Here is a 7,646-nt window from a genome sequence, read left to right as displayed (position 1 = left end):
TGTCTAATTTTCAGAGATAAGTAAAAGAGAACCAAAATTCTGTACAATAATAACATATAAATTGGGAACAAGCTGATCAGCATTAAAGTCATCTAATTTGTCTTGCATTGCTTATGAGGAGAGAAAAGATAATGATGAAACTTTATACACAAATTCTCAGAGGGAAATTCTAACAGGATAATAGAAAAATTAATAGAAAGTAATAGAGAATATAACTTTCCATTGCTAAGGGAAAAGTGAAATGAGAAAAAAAGCAAAAACAAAATCTTCTGTAATAGCTGTGTAACAAACAATCCTAAAACTTAGTGCTTTAAAGCAATAATCCTTTATCAATACTCAAGATCCTGTGGATTAATCAGGCAGTTCTGCTAACCTGGTCTAGTTCAGCTGTTCTTGGACGGATTCACTCACACAGTCTCATCAGGGGGCTGGGCCCCTGGGAGCTGGCTAGTCTAAGCCGGCCTGATCTAGAATAACAACCCATCTCTGCTCCGAGGGAACTCTTATAAGGGCTGACTACCTGCTCTTGTTCACATGGCAACTGGACAAGTTCTGAAAGAATGAGTGAAAGGTCTCTTGAGGCTTAGACTGAAGGATGGCAAACTTTTTTGGTAAAGGTCCACGCAGTGCATAATTTAGACTTTGTGAGCCACTTTGTCAAGAAAGCATCCATATCCAACTTGTAAATGGATGAGCATGTTTATTATAATAAAAGATTTACTTACAAAAATAGGCAGCACTTTGGCCAGGGGGCTGTAGTTTGCTGACTCCTGGCCCAGACTTGGAACTGACATTCACTTCTCTTTCACCTCTTGATAGAGGGAAATGCAGTCTTATTGTCGAAGGGATTTGCTTACAGGGAGAGAAATAATTGTATCCTATTTTTGACAAAAAAATCTATCACAATTTCAATAAATCAAAAAGAAGTCAAGAAAAGAGGGGGAAAGTACCACAGAAAAAGCAAAAATAGGACAGTATTCAGCAATATAGACAAATTTAAACATCACATTATTCACAAATTCACAATAAATATGAGGGGAATCATCTCTCATTTTAAAGCTATAACATCAAAATTGCTAGAACTCTGAAGAGAAATTCTAAAATTCATCAACACTGCAGGAGATTTTAGTTCATTTGTCTCAGTAACTCATTAAGCAAATGACATTATGGCGTGCCACTGAAGATGGACAGCCTGCACAACTCTGCAATTCTAGTCCCAGATACATATTCTCAAGTTACTCTCATATGTGTGCACCAAGATTCATGTACGAGGAGGTTCACAGAAGCATTGTGTATAAAGCAAAATACTGAAAACAACCAAAATATCAGTCAAAAACTGAACAAAAAAGAAAATGTGCATGAGGCCTATAGTAGAATCCTACACAATAGGGAACATGAATGAACTCCAGTCACACGGATGAATCTCAGGAACTGAGTGGAGTGTGCAAAGCACTTTGCAGAAGAGCACATACAATCTGACTTAATTTACCTAATGATCAAAATATCCTAAGTAAATAATATACCACATATATGTTAAGACTGAAGATGGAGCTCATCTTTGTAGGTTGGGGATGGGAATGGGGTGGGAAAGGGCATACAGGATGTTTCAAAACCTCTTAAGGAGGGTGTCAGTTTTATGTCTTTCCATAGAAACCAGGTAGGTTTCTCTGAGCTTCCTCTCCTCTCATCCATTACTTCATTTGCATAATGCATACCCCGTGAGGCCTAACTCATCTTAGTGGAGGGGAGAGAGAAAGGGGTTATGTGGCCTGTGACAGATGAAGCTGCTCTGGGTTCTCATATATAAACATTTCCCTTTCATCTGATAATTACATTATCCAGTAAGTGGAAATTGTATGTCATTCTACTAAGCAGAGAAACTTTACAAGCCATTTTGCAAATTCTTACTGTAAATTAAATTTATGCTCAGTAGCATATAATTTGATTTTTATTCTTTATTGATTCTGGTCTTTATACTTGATTTTAATAAATATGCATTTAAGAATTTTTGTATCACTTGAAAGACTCTTAAAGCTAAAGTCTGCAAACCATTTGGATTGTTTAATCCACCAAGTAAAGTATGTTATTGCAAAATTTAGTCTGGCTTGGGTATTTTCCCAAAGCTAATGCCATTAAACCAAATGGTCCACCTTTGAACCCTGAATCCTTCAGTAATGAAATGGAGTCTTGGGTACTCCCGCCCTCCTCCCTCCTATTATTTGTCAGGAATCCACTTGTTGACTCAATCACTCGACTGGGTAGGGTGGAAGGAGAGAAGGAACATTTTCTAATCTCAACAAAGACCTCCACTGTGCACATGATCTCCAGGGAAATATGACCTTCCTTTGAACATTAAAGGGACAGGAAGCCACAGTGCTTCGAAATGACTTATCTTCTAGAAGGGATGGGGCAGAAGCATGTACTTCATTCCTTCCCTTGCTTTGTCTGTAGTGCCCAAGCAGCTTTGGACTTGAGGCATTGACCCTTGTCCCGTTTCATGATTGCCCGTGGAACTTGATGGCAGAAGTGAATTTTTGTGTCTTGCTGCCCCACTCTCCTCAGCCCAGGGCTTTCCTCTGCCCTCTGGCTCCTCCTGTCACAGGATATTTCAGGGCACCCCACTCCCTGACCTGGATCCCCTGCTGGTCAGAGCTACTGTGATCCCTTGCAAGTGACGTTTACATGGCATGAAGGCTCAGTCTTCCTTTCTTTGTCACGCGCATTATATTACCCCTGTGGTTAAGAATGTTGTCTGTAGAGCAAGACTGCCTGAGTTGGTTCCCAGCTCTATCTCTTACTAGCTGTGTAGCCTGGGACATGTGATCATGTCTGTGTTTCTTGGTTCCCTTTTTATAAAATGACCACTAAAAAAGTACCCACTTCATAAGTTTGTTTGAGATGATTAAATTAGCTAAAATATTGTTAAACATTTAGGACAGATCTTTAATGTTATAAACTCTCAATGTTCATAATTCTTTCTGTTGTGTTTTAAGGTAAGTTCTGGATGCAAAGGGGATTTTATATATAGAGACCAAGTATGACTTTGAGAGTGCTTTAACATTAATGCTGGAGCAGCAGTGCTCAAACTTTCGATCACAAAATCCTTTACACCCTTAAAAATTGTGGAAGATCCAAATAACTTTTGTTTTGTGGGTTATATCTGTTGATATATACCATTAGAAATCAGTGCTGAACAAATTTTAAAATACTTATTAATTTGTTTAAAAGAACATTAATAACTCCCTTTTGTGCAAACATAAATAACGTGTTATGAAAAATAATTATTTTACTAAATAAAAATTTGGTGGCAAAGTAGCGTAACTTTCCATTTTTACAAATCTATTTAATGCCTGGCTTAATAGAAGGTAGCTGGATTCTCTTACCTGTTCTGCATTCAATCTTTTGTTATATCACATGCCTTGTAGCCTTTGGGAAACACTATACTCGTGAGAGAATTAGTATGAAAAAGAAAATATAATGGTTTAGTATTAGTATAGAATGAGTTCTGACCTTGTGGAGCCCCTGAAACGGTCTCACTCAACTCGGGTCCACAGATCACTCCTTGAAAATCATTGTACTATAGCAGGTAAAAGTAGGAAAAAAACAGGCTTGGGAGTTGGGCAGATGAGTTTACATCCTGGCTTTTCTGCTTTGCAGCCATGAGACATCAGGGCTGCTGTGTTTATTGGAGCCTTGGCCTGGAACAGTCCTACCCTGCACCTCTGTATAGAGGGCTCCTTCTCATTTTTGAGCCTTTATTTTAAATGCCACCTCCTCCGAGTAACCGTCCCTGACTACCCTAAAGAAAGCAGGTATCATCTGTTATTCTGAGGCATAGCATATATGAAAGATCTGTTGATATCAGCCTATTATACAAACGCAGTTTCCCTAACAATGACCTGCTCACTTGCAGATATATATCAGGTAGAATCTATCAGACCTCAGTACAAAACCATTAATCTTCCTGAAAATAGAATACCCTGATGCTCTGTAGATGGAGAATGCCATCCTCATGTAAGAACAGCACAATTTGGGTATAAACTTTATTTCTGTATATCCAACTACTGCTCATAATTCAAGGTCCAGGTCTCTGGTCAACCTCCTCTATGAAGTCTGTGCTAATCTCCCACTGAAAATCATTTTTTCCCCTCTTAGGACTCTGTTTCTCTCTGTGGCCCTGAAAATTTCTTCCTTCCATTACAGTCTTCTGGACCTGTGTTTCCTTTTCTTCCTTCCGGTTTTATTGAAATGTAATTAACATAAACATCATATTAATTTAAGACTCATGACATAATGATTTGATACATGTATATATTGTGAAATGGTTGGCCCAATAAGTTTAGTTAACATCCATCACCTCAGATAGTTACAATTATTTTCTTGTGATGAAAACTTTTAAGATCTACTCTCTTAGCAACTTTCAAATATGGAATTGAGTATTGTTAACTATAGTCACTATGCCATACATTTACACCCCAACTTACTTAAAACTGGAAGTTTGTACCTTTTGAACACCTTCACCCATTTCATCCTCCTCATCCCCACCCTCTGATGGCCTCCAATGTACTATTTTACCTATGAATTCTTTTTTTTTAGATCTCACATATAAGTGGATTTGGACCCATGTTTTCATTCTCCCACTAGACCCAGGAGCAGGCACTGCTGTAACTCTCACTGCCTCCTCAACAGAGCCCATTACCTGCCAAAGAGATGTTTGGCATATAGTAAATAGTAGAAAGTGAATGAATGAAGCATTTGTCTAGTATTTCAGAATTAAATATCCTTCTCATTTGGATGAACTCTACTTGATTCAGCTTTAGGAACTGATTTATACAAAAGTCCCTTAGGAACTAATTTATACAGAGACCATCTACTATGGCTTAGTAGATGGCACTAGGCCTAGAAGTTGGGAGATAATTCTTCCTGCTCATTTCCTCAGACCCTTGGGGGAAATACCTTATGATTTCTGTCCTGAAAGAGTAGAACTGAAAGGTCCATAAAGGTCATTTAGCTTGTTTGCTGAGACACGCAGTGGAAGAGGGACTTTATAGGTTGGCACTGTGCATTAATGGTCAAGTCACAGCTGGAGCCGGCTTCCTAACTTAATCTACGTGGTATAAGTCACAGTGCTGGTTACGGCTGCAGGACCTGGGCTGGAGAGGTTCATGAAAACTCTCCTAGGTAATAGATAGGCTCTAACTTAACCTGGAGGGTGGTTGCTGGAATGAAAAGTTCTCCCAGCTCTGCACTTAAGATTTATGCATTGTACCAAGTGTAGTATTATACTTCAGAAAAGAAGAAGAAAAAATATATTTTAATGAAATGACCTAGTTCTTCATCCATTATTTTACCATTTCTATTTCTTACATGTCTGCATTTTTTCTAACTATAAAATAATACATATTTAGTAAACATTCCAACCTATCAGAAATGTAAAAGCCTGGAAAATGAATGTTTTGAAAAGTACCATTCTCCAGAAGGAAAAAATATTAAAAAATCATTATCTCCAGGTTGTATTTTCATATGACAAAGCAGCCCTTTTGAGAGTAAGAAGTGCTAAGTGTTGTCACCCAGCTTATGATCTCTAGGAAACAGTAGCAAGGCTGTGAAGTGCTGCTGTCTGGGGCCTCACTCCCCGTGCTCGTAAGCTTCTCAAGACCTGGTCTCCTTTAGGTCCTGGACAAGTTTTGCTCCCATTGTTTGTTTTCCCCCAGACTAGAGTTTTGGGCTTGTTTACCTTTCATGGACTCCTCCAGTTTGCCCTACCTTTTGTGCTGCTTTCCCCAGCTGACATTGGAAAAGTATTAAAATGTTACCAGTGCTTCCATTATTGAGGCTCCCTGAACAGGTCCATGGTACTGCTCTGTTTCACAAATTTGTGGCAAAGTGGTGTAGAGGAATGAACCATAGGTAATGGACGTAAGTAACCAGTAAATGAACCTGAGTAACCAACCCAGAACTGACAAAGTCAGGGAGTCTGAACACAGGTCTCCCTCCCTGATAATCAACACGTAACCAGGGTTTACATTCCCTCACTCTTCCACTCGTACTAGCAGAGGGGAAGCCATGGATTCTGTCTCCATTGAAGTCCCACACATTGGATAGGAAGCAAAGAGGATAGAAATTTACTTGTTTGCATGAGCTTGAAATTTTGTAAGCTTTTCCTTTTCCCTTCTCTTCCCCTCCTGAATATTTCAGTCCTGAAGCCATTTAGTGGGGCTGAGCAGGGTAGGGTCAGTCAGAGCCTGGGGATCTTTGCCAAAAGGCTAAAGAAGTGCGCAAAGAAGATAGAGGCATATCGAAGATCACACAGAATGTCAAGATAAATAATGACAGCAAAGTATTATAGGAGAAATAGGAGACTAGGAGTTAACGAGTTAACAAATGAATAAACTGTGAGTGTGGGGAAGAACAGGATATTTACACAGAAATGTCCCTGCAAAATGCCTGCTAATTACAAAGGGGAAAAGTGTAACTTTACCATGGGCAAATCTGGCAGACTTTAATAGGTGATCTAAGTGAGCATCATCAGTAATGGAACAAAGTGAATGACTGGATGCAACGAGAACACAGCATCAATTCTGTGATATTCCTGCCGGAGATGAATAGCTTAGATCTAACTATGAGGAAACCTAAACCGGGATTTATTCCACCAAATAACTAGACTTTACTCTTCAAAAGCTTCAAGGCCATGAAAATGATCCAAATAGAAATATTTAAAAGAGACAGGTATCCTGCGATTCTGAACTGAATCCTTTTGCTATAAAGGATATTATTGTGACAGTTGGTGATATTTGATTGAAGCCTAAGGATGAAATGGAAATAACTTATCAATGTAAATGTCCTAATTTTAATGGTTGTGCTGTGGTCATGAGGGAGAATTTACTTATTTTTGGGAAATGGGATATGTTAAAGTATTTGGAAGTTAAAAAGTATCATGTCAACAGCTTATCCTCAAGTAGTTCAGGTGGGAGGGTAGTTTTTATACTGTATGTGCAACTCTTTTATAAAGTTTAATTATTTTTAAAAAATCCTCATCTGCTGCAATGATTTAAATAGTCTCTTCAGATAATGTTCTACTTGAAGGCAAAATACTCTACCTGCCTCTCCCTTCCTTCTGCTCCTCTAAGGTGGTCTGGGTGCTTGTGTGAGTGAAGAGTTTATGTGAATGGACTGGAGCAGATTAGGTGACATCCTGATACTGAGGAAGGCAGGGGAATCATCAGATCCACTTGGCTTCCTGGGACTGTCTGCTGCTTCTCTGTTCTCTGAGGCACTGTCTTGTCACTGGTCACAGCTAATATCTGCTGTCATCTGACCTCCCACTCTGGGCTTGCTTAAGCCTGGTGATGCTCCCCAGCTGTCTCCACCTTTCCTTACTCTTGCTGGCATTTAAACATCTCTAAGCCTCTTCTCTGTCTTCTATCTATCCTCTGGCCCATGCAGTCTAGCTTCTTCTGTGGAGCTTCCCCTCCCCTTGCTTGCTACATGGCCCTGTGGCAAGTCATCTTGCAAATCAATCATTTCTGAGACTTCTCTTTAGGGGGTAACACAGGTCTGTATTTATGATAAGCCTCTGGCCTCATGGGCCTCTGGGCTTCTTCAGATCATCTAAAAGTGCTTAGCACCTAAGTAGAATAATGTAG

Source organism: Manis javanica, chromosome 3 (genome assembly GCF_040802235.1).
Source record: "Manis javanica isolate MJ-LG chromosome 3, MJ_LKY, whole genome shotgun sequence".
NCBI classification, from domain to species: domain Eukaryota; kingdom Metazoa; phylum Chordata; class Mammalia; order Pholidota; family Manidae; genus Manis; species Manis javanica.
This window is presented reverse-complemented; position numbering follows the sequence as displayed.